We start from the raw sequence: 18,654 nt of genomic DNA on the forward strand, positions 1-18,654 counted from the left end.
ATTTTCCCTCTCCATAAACTTTTCAGGGAAATGGAGTGTCTGTAATTGTGACTATAACTCATATCTCCATCTTCACATCTCAGAGTGCTACTGCAATAAAGCTCAGGTGTACTCAGTACAAGAAAGGAAGCATTTCCTGATGCCTGGAGAGATCAGCGCTGTTCAGTGTCCGAGTTCTTGGTTTGAATATAATAAAAAGTTTTTCATATGCAATGATCTCACAGATTGCGCAATGCAACTTCCAGTACCTTTAGGATCCCAATAGGGTCACACCCATTCCTCCAAAGCCATGTATAAGTCAGCAGAGTAGTAATCCTCCCAACATTCATCTCATCATGAAGATGCAGTAAACTTAGGTGAACTTCAGCTGCGCACATAGCCAAGCATGTAAGAATAACATGCACTGCATGAATGTCAGTTCACCCACTGAATCAGAACAAACCCTTGGTTTTCAGTAGCTACACAGAGCTGCAAAATTACTGCATTATTCATTCAAAGCTATGCTGCAACTTCCTTTATGGATTCTGGATTTAATACTGGCTCCGGCAGAGTGAAGGGTCAGATAACAATTACTTAAGTCAGGTTAGATAGCACAATGAGTCATCCAATGCACTTGCCCCTTAATCTCTGCCTGAGGCCACCACTAGTCTCCCACTAGCTCTGGCATCTAAATAGGGATTATTACACCTCTGGGTGTATGAGCGCATGTGTATATGAGTACATGAGTACACGTGTACAAGAAGGGAGAATGATTCTGGTTTTTTCCTATTGCTACACAGGTAGTTCTCTCACCATTTTCTGGGAGAAAAATATTAAACCAACAATGTGTCTGAAGATGAAATTCACAGGCAGAGGCTTGTGCAGTACATTTTAAAATAAACCACTACTAAAAAGAAATGACAAACAATGAAATAGATCTGCCCTCTACATGCAATCCACTTCTACACACTCATTTTGGTGAAAACAGATGATTTAATAGCATTTTCTTATAAACAGCATTACAGTTCATAGAATCCAGTTTGTATGCTGTAATTTCTCGTGTCCCATCAATACAATTCTTAAGCAGTTTTCAGATGCAGAGTTGAACTCCATTGCCCTCTAATACACCTTTATATACCCTCCAAGACTTTTGGTGTTGCGGAGTTATTACTGAGGGCAGAGTATGAATCTCAGTGAGAACCAGCATGATAGGAGTACAGTATGGAATTTGTCTTGCAGGATTTTCACTTCATGCCCAATGCACCGTAAGCTATACTGGTCAGATTCAACAATCCATGACCGCATGGCTGACTTTTTATTAATAAAAAAAAAATCCAGCAGATATAGTACTTACTGAGAACTAAACACAGATCTCACTAATTGTGCACTGTAATAGAGCCACACTTTAATAATACTTCGTTCTTAATTTACTGAAGTTATAACAACAAAACCACCTTTAAAATGCTACTCTAAAACTGCTTTCACTTACTTTCTGCCACTTTACCTCTAAGGTAAAGCTATCAGTATTCACCTTAGATTTCTTCTATTGGAGCAGCTGCATTATTTCTTTCCTCCTTAGTTTTCCCTAGATTCATATTAGATTTTAATTTCTTGGTCATAGAAGAATAGTAGCTTATTAAAATGCACTAAGGACACATAGGCCATCAAAACTCGATATGACTCACCCTCTACTGCCTATCTTTCATTAAAATGTTAGTCAAGAACTCTATATTCAACAAGGATTTGGGACAGCCACCTAAGCAGGCTTCAATGCTGTATCTGACCTGAGACAAAGCACTTGCATTTTGCTTGCCGCCTTCCCCCCCCCTCCCCCCCCCCCGATTTTTCGATACAAGGGAAAAGACTGATATTACAAAGCTAGCCAACAGAAGAAGAATGGAGTCAGGCTTCCCAATTCCTAATGTCTAGCTTAAAAACCACCTTATTCTCACATTCTGGTCTGATAACTACATAAGTATTCTACAACAAAGTAGAAAATAGAAGGAATAGAAAAGTAGAAAATAGAAATAATTCTACCTACAGACTTAGAGAAATATACAGCCTACACTACTATAAAATGCAGTGATAAGGGTTTCTTCTGCAAGTTTCTGTATCCAATCCCTGCTCTGAATCAGTGGAAAAGGGATTTTACTCTGATTCTGCCACCCACAGATCCATATCAGAACCACGAGAACAGAACTATCAGAACCAGAGAGAGCAGACCAACCTGCCCTGGTTTGCTTTGGCAACTTAGCCCCTGGGAAGGAGATGGAGGTGTCTTTACCTCTGATGGTTATTTAAAAGAAGTTTGTCTACTTGTGGAATGCCTAGTTGTCCAAGGCATCCAATCACCAGAGACAAATATCAATGGAGTACTAATCCAAACAACTCCTTGGCATTATGGATGAATGACATCTATCAACTGTTGCCCTGATGCTTTAACTGAAATTTTGCAACTCATTGAGCAGACCGTAAAAGTAATGGTTTCCTGGCCAGAATTAGAGGAGTAATGCAGTAAGCTTTTCTGTTGAAAAGGGAGACAAGAAATTATTATGACAGAAGGAGCAGAAACAGTAGTCCATACTGTGAGCGCTGTAACAATTTGGTCTATGTTTCATATCTTAAATGTGGTCCTTTTTGTATTTTGCCTCTCCAAGATACAAATGAGATAATGGAATTATTGCTCTGTGTCACTTGGTGATTCCCTAGAAACACATTAGAATAACCTCTGACAATCGACTCCACTGCAAAGCAAATGAAAGTATCTAAGAGTCACTATTATATTATACAGGAACCACAATTTAAAGAGATTGGAATACTTTTATTAGGCAGTAAACATAGTCTGTCTGGAAATGCTACCTGTGTTAAAATTCAGTCATTATATGAAATGAGGGACAATATTTTAAGGGATGTGAAGAGGAATAAGTGTTGCTCTTTTTTTTTTTTTTTTTTTAAGTGGAACCCAAGCTATCTGATTTTCTTCCTTATGACCTGATTGTGGGAGAAATTATAAATTTAGTCTTGAAATAAAATGAAAATAAAACTAATAAGTGTTCGCTTGAGTATTTGCGCCAGATAAGACTATTGGATGCCTGTGACTACGGCTCATGCAAATACAGCTCTATGATTAGTAGTATTCCCACAGTTATTTTTTGTTTTTCTTCATTTAATGCATCTTCACATAACTCTAAACAAACTCTCTTTATGATACAGAGGGACTCTGAACTTTTAGCGACACTTCTAAATTCCACAGCAATCTGTGTAAATAAACAATTACACACTTCAGTCCTCTTTGTATACACAAATCGGATATCAGGGTGCTACCTGGCAGATGGGCTACTTCAGGAGACAAAACACATATACTTCCACTGAAAATAAAACTGTATTTGTAATATGAGCTTTCTAAGTGCTGGATCTAAACTTGAAGCATATTCAGAAAAAGAACACAACTAAAATCCTATTAAAATGGAAATGAATTTCCTCACTCCTATTCTTTTATCAATACTTCCTTCTTTTCAGTTTCGCTCATCTTCAGTGAAGTTACAATTTAGTATTTGTAGCTTCTTTTTTAGTCCAGCAGAACAAGTAGTGTTACCAAGGTGAAAGCTTATATTAATGCATAAAAGCCTGGGTATTTTTAATAGTATTAGGAACGGAAACATAAGGCTACAACAGCACAGCTTCCTTTACAGTCAAGTCACAGGTTTTACAGAATGACATCGTCTACAATGTGAGGTTCATAAAAAAGGGATGTTAAAATATTCAATTAATTTGAGACTCTCTGCGTTTGCCATAAACAGGCTCAGGTGACAAGGACTTACAGAGAAAGCAAGTAGCAGCATCATAGAACCAGTAACTTGTATTTTCCTATTCAAGCACTCATTCACCCTCTTTGTCTTTATACTTACCTGTCACAGGTAAGATGAAGTGGTTCTTGCACATCTGGCCTATGCTTTGCAGGTTATCACCAAAAAGCCTGGAAATTCCAATCCTTTCTCCTGTTCTGCCACATGCTTCTTATGTCTTCAAACTTCTCACTTCTTTCCCCTTAGAAAGTTTTTCTAACCTCTTTCTCACAATACATGCATAAATAAAATCAGTAACAGAAGCAGGGACTTTTCAAGGCTAACCATAGATCAAGCAAGATCATTTTCAGAGTAGTTGTGCCTACCTTAAATAAAGAAGATGCACTAAATGAACTTCAGAAGTCTCTTTCTGTTTTATTTTCTGTGGCTTCTCTAGGTGTTTTTTTTCTTATAGAAGGAAGAGGACGAATACTGACATTGCAACCAGAAGTCACTGAATCTGTAAGGCACCAATATAGATATATCTTCTTATCTATATTCATATATACACACACCCACAACACCATCTAATCTGGCTTCAGCTAGAGATCAGTATTCCTATCTTTTCTGCTGTCAAGAAAGAAGAGACAGTTGAACAGGACACAAGAACAACTAAGGGCAGAAGTTGGAACAAGCAGTGCTTTTCAATGAGGTGCAGCATGAAATGGCAGAAGTAAAACCAGTACCTTGCTGTGTAAGGTCTGATGTCCCACAGTATCTGAAGTGAATTGTTCTACTGGGGTAATTGTGCAGAAGGTTGAGACGGACTGGAGCAAGGACACAGACAGAGCTATCACATCTTGTCTGGATGCAGAAGAAATGCTTTAACCTTAGCCATTTAAAAAAAAAAAAAAAACACAAACAAAAAATAGCAAGGGAAAATTATAATATAAAGCTGAAGTTGCATTAAGGGAAGAGGATTACCTAAATCTATACCAGCAAGCTTGCATTCAGCTAGACCTCTACTGAAGAATGGGGCTTATTATTTTCAAGGGAAGTCATGCAGTTCCAGTTTATGCTAAAAGTTTGCGCCAACTGACACTCTTAAACGGGTAGCAGCATATACTTTATACATTTTTAAGTACTAGAAAGTATTGGAAAATTTCAAAAATTGATAGAATTGTCACGGATGATGAAAGACCAAATCTAGTTGAAGATGGCCATTTACAACTTTGTTGGAAGGTGTGCTTCTTCCTGTAAGTGCTGAGATCCTACTTTGTTGGTTGGGACGTTTCCCAGGCATTTCATTTCTTTGACAAATCTACTACTCATCTAAAGCTTCAGAGCTTTACCAAACCGCATCTGTGTCAGGCTCCTTTCTAGAATAGGATGTTTCAGTGTTTTGCAATTCCCATTAAATCCACAGACCTGTTGCCAGCTCCCAGCACTACTATTCTGCTGGATTTTCCACCTACACGGTGTGGACAAGATTACAGACAAACCCAAAACCATTCAGACACTTGGAGGCTGCAATGAGAACAGCACAGCAGATTCTCCTTTGTCAGGCATCAGTATTCTTCCAGCACATAGGTCTAGAACACAGACACAGCAGCAAAAATCATGAAATAACTGTCAAAAGTAGCCAACATCAATTATGGTAGACTGCAAGTTAAATTGCACATGACATTTTTTCAAAGCAAATCATCTTCTCCTGTAAAGAAGTTTTTGTGTCATTTTAAAATTCTAATAATTTGCTGAGAACTCAAGATCAGGAAAAAAACCACCAAACCCCAAAATCAATTTTTTTGCTGCAGATGGCCACTGGAATCAGATGCAGCTGCGGTATGGATAGGGCAATTACAATGACATAGCTTTTTTCCCTCCTGTTAGTAGAGATTATATTGCATTAGATGGTACTAAGAAGGTGGAGAGAACTAGAATGCTTCTAAGACAGTGATGTATTGTAGAGCTGGATGAGATAATTTTAGACCATTTACACTCAGAAACTGGCAGCAGTTTTTCTGAGAGCTCAGTTAAGACTAATTTACCTTGAATCGTGTACTGAACTCATCCTGCAGATCACAAAAACCTAAAACTATCATGCACTTACAGGATAAAAAAAAAAAAATACTGTGGTAGTTCCTGCAGGTTACATAAAAATGCTTTTAGAAGCGGTAATGCCAAGAGGACATGGCTTGCATTTTTAGACTTATGAGTGCTCTTCCACAGTAATTAAAAATGACATATCCTATTAAATCACTTAGTACATACCTTAAAGCATATGATGCAGAGGTTTCTTGAAAAAGCCAATTACACAGTATAGCTCTGTACAAGGCCAAACCTTCAGAGCAATTTTAAGATTTTATGAGTTACATATGCTTCAGAAACAGAGAAGCTATTATTTATTTATTTATTTTTTTTTTACTGTCAAGAAGATACCTCAAATAAGGTACAAGCCTCTCTACTTTTTGTTGTTGCTGCTGTGAATTAAAAGCCCATTGCATACCTTAGCCTAAGCACAAATATTCACAAATTATTAGGGAAGACTTTTAATGGGAGCGGCCTCTCTTTACAATGAATTTTTTTTTCTGTTATTGCTTGCCTATTCCCCCAAAGAACATTACTGCTGGAATTCATGGGTAGGAGAAGCCCCAAATCTTTGCCATTTGTAGCTAGATACTGTATTTATCTTACAAGGCTGCAGATTCTAACTGTATATATCATGTGAAACATTTAGGTTTCTTTCCATTGTCTCCATTTAGCCAAACATGGTTTTGTTCTGCTGACACTTAACGAAAACCAGACCTAGAATAAGTCGTTCTTCCACATGAAAATATTTTTCCTCCCCAAATTTGAAACAGTAGCAGTTTTAGAAAAGTAGTACACTGGAAACTTCAGTTTTGTCTGGACAAAGTTTTCTTCTGTTTCAGAAATGAAAGATACTATCAGACCAGAGGATACTGTCAACACAAGCCCAAAAGTTAACCTTCACAATATTACGAGAAGTGATCAAGTATGGTAAGATTCTTCTTGAGAGGCAGTAGACCTTGATGGCATCATGACTTAGTGGGGGTCAGAGTCTAATAAACACCCATATGCAAATTAAAAGCAGAAATAGTGCCAAGATGATCATCTTGCAAGTTGAAAATGATCAAGTAGAGGTATTGCCTTCAGCACCAAGTCTGACTGTAGGAGTTGAAAAGCAGATGTTATGTCAGCATTTTTAATCTCTTACTGAGCAAAGAGTACACGGAACCTCAAAAAATCCTCCTTTAATGCTGAAATTCACAAGTTCATTATGTAACTATTTTTCCTCAAAGAATCACCTCCTGTCACTTGAAATTCAACCAAATATTTCCTATCCTCACCCATACCTGTAAAACATCTGCATTGTGTCCATTGATGTAATGTCACTGCTCCATCCAAGGATTCAAAGATAAACAAAAATGAGGTATTTGGGTGGAAAAGGCTATTTGTGACAGCCTAGTGTATGTCCATGACACATGCAAACAGCTCTTTATTACAGCATTTTGTTGTTTTTAATAATAATACACAAGTTAAGATTTTACATTTAATAAACAAGCATTAATAAAATCACAGAAGATTAGATTCATTCCCAAGGAAGATAAAGAATACTTCCATCCAGTTATTTTCCTGAGAACACCATTAGGAAACATACAAACTACAGGATAAAGGAAAAATTAATTTTTATAATGACAAAATTAGAAGCTGAAGTTGGCTCTTAGCTGGAGGGCTTTTTAAACCCTAAAGCAGCTTTAAAAATGCCCAAGACCCTTTTCCTGATAAAGATCACCAATAGAGTCTTGAGATTTTTCTGATATTTAGCATAGGTTTTGACAGCAACAACCAGATGTTCCTGCTTATTAGAAAATGCAAAGTCTGGACCAGCGAAGAGTAAGTTTATCATGAACACTTCCCCTCAGACATCCGAGGGGCACAAGTTTATGGGAGAGATTCTTGGGAGATGTCAGACAATTATAATAAGGTGTCAATGTTTTTAAGTAGTTGAGAAGAGAATTGAAAAATACCAACATATCTGAGTTAGGGCACACTAAGTTCAATTTGTTGAGCAGCCAAACACCTTCACTGCCTAAGCTTAGTAACTTGCTATTGTCCCAGAAAATGAATCCTGGTTGTCCTTTTGTAATAGCACTTTTGCAAGCTCAAATGTTAATATACAAAGGAGAAGAACCTGACTTGCTCAGCAGCTCAGCTAGAGCTGAAGGGGAGGTTCTAGCAACATCCCTATTCATAACAAGCCAACATCATACACCATTTTGGTTTCAGATATTTATAGATTCACAGAAGCTTTATTTCTGAAAATTAGAGGAAAGACAAATGGACTGAGGATCATTGATTCCAATTCCCTCTGCCCAGACCCTCTTGAAAAGCTGGCTGCAGCTGAAGTGGTTATCTGGCATATGATAGCAGACACTGCTACCGTTACATTTAGAATTAAAGCAGATCAGTGTAAAAGAATGGTAGCTCAGTAACACAGTGTCAACTGTTGCCTCAAAAATGTGAGGTAGATGAAAAAGTGCAACCCATGGGCTCTAGCACGTACCCTTTCCATTTCAGGGTCCTTGAATGAAGACCAGAGTATGATGAATGGGCACAGAAAAGGACGGCAGTCTGATGGGCAGAAACAAGCTGAAATAATGTATTCCTAGCAGATGCAACATTCAATAAAACCCAGTAAGTTTCAATATGCTGACAGCAAGCTATGCTCATACACCAGATGTTCATGTGTGGAAATTGTTTTTTTATTTAAAAATAACATTGGTAAGATCAGATCCATGCAAACTACAAGAATATGTAAGAACACAGTTTAAAAGGCCTTATTGATACCCTTTTTTGAAGATGATAAAACTTGCTTCTGTCTCCATCAATAGTTTATCCCATCTTCACGAATTCCAGCAAAAGACTCAGAGTGTTGTCTGTTTAATGCATTTTTTTGAGACTGTACCACTACATTATGGGATTGATAGGGACTACTGTCACACGTCTCGCCGATCTAAAATGAGAACTGGTTTACAGCCTTTAGGGAAGCCAGAAAAAAACGGAGAAGACGTATGAAAACACAGAGTCTCCTACCTTTTTGTGGATTCTCAGCTCTCCTAAGTTTTGCATAAACAGCCCAAGATATTTCTCTTAAGATGCAAGATACTGTCTAACTTTTATGCCCTTAATTTCTGTCCTAATGAGCTCATTTTTAACTAGATTGAATACAATAAGCATCAATACAAGTGACCATGACCTTGTGTAAACAGATCTCTTCATACTCCATATAATATACCTTATTAAACCAAAACCTATAGTCACAAATTATGCCAACAATTAGAAAAAAAGGTGGGTGGATAAGTACCTGAATCCAGTGAAGCATTTAATTCACGACGAGAGAACTGCTGAAGTAGGAACATGTTTCTAAAAAGATACATTTCCAAAAAGACTTGCTATAACCCTATTAGAAGTTTGTCTTCAGGAGCAGACAAATTTATTATTTAAGGAATACTGTTAAATCCACCACCTCCTGCCAAGAGTTCAGAACAGCCTAACATTTCTGACAGGTTGTTTCCTATTTGCACTGTTACAGTAGCAATTGTATTTAATTGCCACAATGAAACTTTAAAGTTGTTTTCACCCTAGGATCATACAGAGATGATAATATGCGAATCCTAAACACCTACATCAGATCAATTTCAGTTAGCCCAAACAAGCATCCCCTGCAGAGTGGTACAGAAAATTTCATCACCACTCTCATACACTTTTACTGCTTTGCCTTCAGACTGTGGATGAAAGAAGCAGCCCCTTTCTTCACCTCTTATGTTTCAGTTATTTTTTCAACATGATGAACTAAGTAAGTTTGACTGAAGTTTAAAGAACTATGCTGCGAGAAACGTTAGATGAATTAGCTGACAAGACATCAACATTACTCTTTACTGCAGAAGTAATCCAAGTTTCTCCTTCTTTCTTCAGTTTACTGGCCTCTGCTTTGGTACAAATGCAAATATGCAAAGACTTTAGGATAAAATCAAAAATAGAATAGAGACCAGCAAGACTGGTTAGAAGTATTTGTCTCCAAAATAGCTATTATTAGTTCTAAAAAACCCCAAAGGAAGACTTTCATCAGAAAGGCTGCAGCTATTTTGCATCTTTTTCCTGGTGCCTAAAGGCTGAATGCTACAGTCCTATATACAGGATTCATGGGCTTTCCCTCCATCTACAAATTAACCTTACCTTCAGAGCACACAATACAGAGAAGGAACCACTCCTGACCTCACCGCCAATCCTACAAGTAACTGTAAGAGATTTTACTGCAAGTGATCTTGATGCAAAATATCCATCTATTTTTCTGAGGTTATGTATCTCACTTGCTGAAAACCATTTCCTTTTTACCTAAGAAACCAAAAGATCAAAATTCACAAGTTAACACATTTCAAGCGAGCATGCGTTCTTTCTGAGCACAAAAGATTATATAAGTATTTTACCTATTGTTTTCCTAATTATAAAAAATAGCCCACGTATGCTTTGCTTGAATAAACTTGTCTCATTTTATGTATTTTACAAAGTAGTAAAATATTAAGAATTTGCCCCACTTTTGTTTTAATTAAGGAGATCGGGGTTTTCCCATTGTAGTATCTTCAGGGAGATAACATATGCCTGACAGGTTACAGAAACCTTCACAGAAATAGATAAATTCGTTCTTTTCCTAGGAGCGGTCTATACTCCATCAGGATATTTCAGTCCTTTTGCTGTCTCTGTTTGGGATTATGGTAAACGTTAATCCAGATGTTACTGTTTTAATAGCAGCCATGGAAAAATACTTGACAAAAGCTTGCTTATGCATTGTGCTCTTGTACAGAAGATTCATATCAGTACATGCAAACATACAGTATGACAAGGCACAGTTGGAAATCAGGAAGACAGTTAAGATCTCTGTTTTGCTTTGAGTGAGACTAAGATCCAAAAAAGTTGGCACCCTATGTTATAATCTAGCAATCAAGTTAGACTAATTCATGCAATCTGCTTTTCTTCTGAGATGCCCTGTGGCCTTCATAAATCAGAAGCATCGATTACTTACTCCACACTAATTCTACAAGGCTTTCAACATGAGTGCTATGAACTGAATGAGAGCAGAACATTCCTTCAGGATGTCTTCTGCAGGTCAGAGATACAAGATGCAGACTTTTCTGACAGACTAATTCTGCTCTCTGCATTGACTGCTGGATCTCTGAAGAGAAACAGCTTAGGAGGAAAGATTTTTAATGGCTACTTGAGCTCACCCAAGAAAACAAAACAAACATAACAACAACTGAGGCTGAAGAAGGGCCCTATACAATATTTTACCTTTTCTTAGGCCACTGGCATCCCAATTTGAGTGTAGCACAAATCAACGATAAAGAATATTAGACTATCACTTAGTTTCTTTCATAGTAGGCAAGAATTCCTCAAATTAAAGGTTATAATCTTTCATGTTGTTATAATTAATGAATACATTTAAAAGTATCATCGCTCTAATAATGGATGACTTGGGAAACCACAAGAATAAAAAAACCAATTTAGTATAAGAATTACCTTGACATTTTTATACTCCATTTTGAAAATCATAAAGTTTTTAAATGTATGTTACTATTTTTAGGGCTAGCTGGAAAAGCCATTTTCATCTTCAGGATATTAATCACCTACTTACAGCACAGAAGCAACAAAAAAGCAGCAAGGTGAGCACTCCATAGCTTAGCCCACCGAGTCACCTCCACCAGAGGAGGCAGTAGTGGGCAATTCCACAGTGCTGCCTCCTGTACGACTGCAGAAAAAGTCTGCAATGCAACCAAAGTCAGAGATGAACATGGTCCCTCTCTACTGCTTACTGTATTGCTTGCTTCCTGACACAAATCAAAAGGCTTTGGAGGACATCTGCATTTAAATCAATTCCTTGCCTTATGCTTTCCCCTCCCTGCTTCCATATCTGAGCTATTAAATCTAAAAAAATAAAAAATGAAAAAAAGACTCCAAAGTAAAACAATATAACAGATATTTATAGGGGATGCACAGGTGTGAGCAACTAATCCAGTTTATATATGTTATGTTTAGAAATGACTTTTTTTTAATCTTGTATTTTGTTATACATAAAAATCACTAGAAAAAAATATTAGTGGTCACAAGAAGTGTGCTGAAAAAACAGGTTGGTTGGGTTTTTTTTCAGAACAGAAGAAAACAAACACATGACAAAAGTATGTCCAAACTCTATGCAGGAACTCATCCTATCTTTAGAACTTTTTGAATTTTGAGGTGTATTGATTTCTCCATGTCTGACAAATACAGCTGTCTTTCCCACTATACTGGAAGGAAGTAACTCAAGACTCAACAATCTGCAATTTTTAGGAGCAATCTATACTTGCTATCATACTTGCTATTGTATGCCACTAGGATGAATCGCACAGACAATTTAATCCCCAATTACAAGCACAGGCTCTTAGAATACTGGAGCAATGCACAGACGACAGATACGGCCTGCGCGATGAATGGATCGAGAGCAGCCCTGAGAAGAAGGACTTGGGGATGCTGGTGGGTGACAAACTAAATATGAGCCAGCAACGTGCGCTCGCGGCCCAGAAAGCCCATCGCATCCTGGGCTGCATCAAAAGCAGCGTGGCCAGCAGGTCGAGGGAGGGGATTCTGCCTTTCTACTCCGCTCTGGTGAGACCCCACCTGCAGGGCTGTGTCTGGCTCTGGGGCCCCTCACAGAAGAAGGACATGGACCTGCTCGAGTGGGTCCAGAGGAGGCCACGGAGATGATCAGGGGGCTGGAGCGCCTCCCCTGTGAGGACAGGCTGAGAGAGTTGGGGTTGTTCAGCCTGGAGAAGAGAAGGCTCCGGGGAGACCTTACAGCGGCCTGCCAGTGCTTAAAGGGGGCCTGCAGGAAAGGTGGGGAGGGATTCTTCATCAGGGAGGGTAGTGATAGGACCAGGGGTAACGGTTTCAAACTGAAAGAGGGCCGATTTAGATTAGAGATAAGGAAGAAACTCTTCACTGTGAGGGTGGAGGGACACTGGCACAGGTTGCCCAGAGCTGTGGCTGCCCCCTCCCCGGCAGTGTTCAAGGCCAGGTTGGATGGGGCTTGGAGCAACCTCGTCTGGTGCAAGGTGTCCCTGCCCATGGCAGGAGGGTTGGAAATAGATGGTCTCTAAGGTCCCTTCCAACCCAAACCATTCTGTGATTCTATGACGTGATACTAAACAGTTCTACCCTACTAATACTATTTTGTGGACAGTAGCAGGACCACAGGAAAAGTGCCAAACCATGAAATCCCAGCTCAAAAGCATTAACTATCTGTTTGTACTTGATAGTAAAAAAGAGATCGAAGGCAAAAGTGTAAACCTAAGTGACTGTGGGAAGGACCCATGAAGGAGAAGTCTGTGAAGGACTCAGTGCTGGAGCAGGCAAACAGCATGAGGAAGGAGCAGTGGAGATGAAGTGTTACAACCCAACCACAACCCTCCACTCCCCATCCCCCTGCACCACTGGGGAGGAGCTAGAAGAGTTGGGAGTGAAGTTGAGCCAGGGAAGAAGGTGATTTTAGTTTAGTATTTGTTTCTCACTATTTTACTCTGGTATCAATTAGCAGTAAGTTAAATTAGTTTTCCCCAAGTAGACTCTGTTTTGCTTGTGACTAATTGGTGAGTGGTTTCCCTGTCCTTATCCGGACCCAAGAGCTTTTTCATTTATTTGCTGTCCTGCTGAGGAGGTAGAGTAAGAGAGTGGCTTGGTGGGCACCTGGTGGCCAGCCAAGGTTAACCCACCTCAGCTTGTTTGTGAGAATTTGAATAGGGAAGTCCAGGAATGCAGTACCTCAGAGGGCCCCAAACAAGGCCTAACACAACTGCTGGTTAGCAGCCAGAAACAGATCTGCATCAAACAGATCCTGTCAGTGACATTGCTCTTAACACATCTCATTTTATAACTTTAAAATGCTGTGCAAACAGCAACTAATCCTCTCACTCATGCAATATATGCTTACCCTCAGAGCTGTTAAGTAACCAACAGTCACACCACAGATGCAAGACAAAGAGAAGTTCTAAGCTTTACTGTCACTGCCCAGATCAGCAAACCCAACTACAAGACACAAAGACATTTTAAAAGTGTGCATTTCCTGCTGATTGAGGTCAGGATCAGTGAGATGAACTTAAGCCCCTGCAGAATGTGAACTAAATTATATGCGAAGATCTTAATAGCAGAATCTTATGCTTCCTAATTTAGAAACTCAACTCCTTTAGTAAAGGGGAGAGACAAATCAGAGCCTGAAGGGAAGGGGCTGTTTAATGATGCTTCATCCAACGTAGGAGGCAGTTGGCCTGCTTCCCGAGCTTTTATCTCCACCTTCCTGGCCCAGAGACTTTTAATGTTACAGAGATGCCAATCTGGCAATCAAGGAGCACCTTTAATCACCTTCAAGAGGAATAATCCTTCTAAAGCTTGTCCCTCCGCTGGGAGGGAGAGGCTTGTCAAAGGTTAGTAAAAGTAACATTCGACAGCAATAGAAATGCAATGGGGAGATGACAGCTGTAATTGAAAGCCTGGGAAGTGCCAGAGGAAGGGGAAGAGGTTTAGGGCAGTTTTGTAGAGGTGTTTGCTCCAGAGGCCCTCTTATTTTGGGAAGAGAGAATAGGAAGATGTCACATCCCACAGGGTAGGCAATAATCTTCGTCAAGGGGGATAGATAGGTAAGGAACAGAGCAAATCAGGCTGAGGGAAGTTCTGCCTGCAAAGGGAGGGAACAGTCCACTGACTTGCTGGTATGACTACCTACACCCAGAAAAGATGGGATGCAAGGAGCAGACACATTACCTGGCAACAAACCTGGCTGATATAGCCCCAGCACATGGTTTTAGCCACAGTGTGGTAGAGGCTCTACTGTGATTTTTCTTCCCACTTGAGATGAAGTAGCAAAGGAACAGAGGTAAGTGAAAAATCCCAGATGAAACCAATCCTTCCCACCCCCATCAATTCTTTCCTCTTTTGCCCAGCCTTTGCCAGCGTGGGCTCCCTTCCCTGCCAATGCACAATGCCAGCCCATGACTTCTACCCAGTCATCATCTGCAATAGTTCAGACCCCATCAGTGCTCTAAATTGCCCTCTGCCCACACACTACGCAAGCCCCAAGTCAGAGCATGCCAAAGGGAAGATTACATAAGGAAGCTGGTGCCAGGTTTCCAAGAGTCACATTTTTACAAGGCAAGAAGGTGGTGAACCATGCCAGCATTTACTCATGACTATCAGGCTCTGTTAAAAGCAAAGAGCAATCACAGTGTAAGTACTACTTGGAGTTTCTTGCCCAGGCACTCTCAGGTTCACAAAACCTCAGTTCTCAGTCCACTTAGTTACAACTCACATGTACCTACAGCTAGCACACTACTTGGAGCAGTAGAAACAGACAAGTCAAATTAATCATAGCAGGGGACTCAGCAGTGTAGTGGAAAAAAAAGAGACAAAAGTGAATTTCTCTGAAGTCAGAATTCCTTACAGGACATTCATTGTACATACAGAAACCCCCCTGCTCTTGTGTTTGAGAAAAAACTAGAGGACTGCAATAAGACATTTTAAACCAACTTAATTACAGAAATTGTACTTTTGTGCTGCTAAATGGTTACAAACCTTGCTTATTACAATTGAAATATTAAAAAAATTCTAAGACATTTTTTCTATTTAGAAATTGAACTTTTTAGATTTTCAGTACCATAATACTTGGACTGTAAGCATTGGAAGAGTGGGAAGTTATTTAAAAGAAAAGACAGCTGAAAATAGTATAGCTCAAAAAACCTCCAAACTCTGCTATCTCTGCTTGAATCACTAGGTAAGAGCAACTCTTTTCTCCCCTATCCAGAAACATCTGCTGCAGACACGTGCAGCTGGTTTTACTAACTTGATCATTTCTCCCCTTGCAGAACAAGCACCACAACGCACACACAAACATGACGGTCATATTTGCTGGTCCAAAAGGAAGCACAAGTAACCAGCAGACCAGCGACATTGGCTCTGCAGAATAAACAAGTGGTAGTTTCTATCCTTCCTTCCAGTCAACAGGCAATCAGCGCTGCCTCCCAAACACCTTGTCATTATAGCACTTCTGAGCACAGGGCTGCTCCTGTTTCTGCCATACAAGGAAATTATCTTAAAGGATGTTTGCTATTTTTAGAAGCAGCAGTGGAAACTGTGCAACTCAGCTCCAAATTGTGAGCTCATATACCTTAATGGAGGTGAAGATGTTCAATCACACACTCACATAACACACACGCGCTGTGTACTGTCAATTAAAAAAAAGGTCATTTAAGGAGTTCTTACTTGCCTCCTCATTTACTTGAATCACAATCTTGAGAATAGATTATATAGTGCTGCAAACAAACAAAAGAGTGGTTTGCTTCATTAGACCCACTGTTTATTTTTAGGTAAAACACTTGACTTTTCCTTCCTCTGCTGTTCCCACCTCCTCTAAGGCACATCTGGGAATTTTCCTCTTGCCCCTGTTTGGGGGAGGCTTGATGAGCGCAGTATTTAAACATATAGGAACTCCAGTTTAGAGCTAAAAAAAATATATTTTTCAGTTTTCTTTTCTTCCAGTATTTGAGATACGTTAAAGAAAAGTAAACACTTCAAGGGTTTGTCAAAAGTCACTCCAAGGGGAATAGTGAGAATCTGAAGCTATAAACACTAAGTTAGACAGGAAAAAGTCTTTCATGTCTTCTTCTGGCATTTCAAGGCTTATTACAGAATATTCAGCTCCCCCTTTTGCCTCTGAGTTGCCCCACAGTTCTTGCACAGGCCAACTAGCTGCTCATGTTACTCAAGACAAATTACAGTGCTCAAAATATAATTAAAACTCATGCTATGCCAAAAGCCATCTACTAATTTGATGATTAAGTGTTTTCCATGTTTATAATAGCTATAATCATAACCACTCCTAGACCTGGAAAGGATAAATTTCACCAAGAAGTTAAAATAACCACACAGCTTTGCTGTTTATCCACTGTTCCAAGAGCTACAGTCCTGGTACAGAGTGCCATCATTATCAGTGATCTAGACAAAACACTGCTGCAGCTAAGAGCAGACTCAGGAAGTAACTGAGCATTTTCAACTGCAGCCTACAAAATGTTCCTGATACTACAGTATAACTATCAGAGTATTTTAAGGACACGGAACACCCCTTCAGAATTTGGTGAACAACATTTATGACAACAGAAATGTAAACACACTATTTTCCCTTTACTGCCACTGCTTGAGTGTCAGTACTACCCAACCTTGCTAACGATTTGGAGCAGATTAGTTTCACAATAAAGCATCTGTTCCTCGTCAGTGAGAGGGAAGAATGTTTTAGAGCATTCTAAACCCAGTTAGACCTGCACTAGCTGAGTTTCCATCAAAGCAAGTTTGAAAACTGAACAAACATCCGCTTGGTGGACAAGGGAAAGGCTGGGGATGTTGTCTACCTGGACTTCAGTGAAGTCTTTGGCACCGTTTCCCACAGCATTCTCCTGCTCATGGCTTGGATGGGCATACTCTTTGCTGAGTAAAAAAGTGGCCAAATGGCCAGGCCCAAAGAGTGGTGGTGAATGAAGTTCAACTCAGTTGGTGGCCGGTCACAAGTGGTGCTCCCCAAGGCTCAGTGTTGTGGCCGGTTCTGAAAGGAGGTTATAGTGAAGTAGGTGTTCAACTCTTCCCCCAAGTATCAAGTGACAGGACAAGAGAAAACAGTCTTAAGTTGTGCCAGGGCAAGTTTAGATTCGACATTAGGAAACGTTCTTCACTGAAAGAGTTACCAAGCATTGGACAGGCTACCCAGGAAAATGGCAGAGTCACCAGCCCTAGAGGTATTTAAAAGAGGTGTAGATGAGGCACTTAGTGACATGGTTCGGACATGGTTTGTTTGGTGGAGGACTTGGCAGTGCTAGGTTTAGGACTTGACTTGATCTTAAAGGTCTTTTCCAACCTAAAGGATCCTATAAGCATATTAATTGAAATGCTACTTATGTAGCCTAACAATCAAAAACCGTCCCTGCAGTTTTAAGTGTCTACTCGTCACTCAAGCAAACAAGTATATACAGAGAAAGTGCTAGTGCTTACTACCTGCAGTTACCTGGCCTATAGAGGATCATTTAATCAGCTTGTGTAAACTGAGGACCATTTCTCAGTTCTTTTTTCAAGCTAACAACCCAGTTGTGACACCTCATTTCTCCAGAACATTCATCATTCCACTTAAGTGTAGAAATTGTATGTAGTGAAATAGGGAAAAGCTGTCTCAAAGCCTTTCAGAACCAAATCAGTAAACTCTCCCCACACTTGGCCACTATCCCATGCCTGCAATTTAAAAAAAAATTATCTTCAGCTTTATAAATAATGCATTACTAAGACAGAACAAGCTTGAAAGATGCTGGGCAAAAGAGGGCTTTGAGAATGAGACATGTCCCCAATACTTGGGAGACTTGACAACTTGAGCATTTAGGGCCACGTAACAGCTAGAGAGTGCAGGCATAGAACACTTCAGATACTTTAGAAGAGACTGAAGCAGGAAGCCATTCTACTTATTTAACTTAGTCACAGACCAAACAAAAATGATGGGAACAAGTGTCAGACTCCACATTCAGGGGTATTTAGTTGGCTGCTACAGGTTTTTACTTCTCAGATTCTACCATTTTCTCTGACACCTACTGTCAAGCTTAACATTTTGGCTTTTAACTATGTCTTGTTGTGATGGCACCCTTTACTTCACATGTGAGCGTACTGAAACACAAGCAACACATTCACTCAAAATACTGCTCTTGCTATTAGCTACTTACCATATATTTTAACTGGAGAGTTTAAAGCTTAAAAGACTAAC

The sequence above is a fragment of the Leptosomus discolor genome, chromosome 9 (genome assembly GCF_034619465.1).
Source record: "Leptosomus discolor isolate bLepDis1 chromosome 9, bLepDis1.hap2, whole genome shotgun sequence".
NCBI classification, from domain to species: domain Eukaryota; kingdom Metazoa; phylum Chordata; class Aves; order Leptosomiformes; family Leptosomidae; genus Leptosomus; species Leptosomus discolor.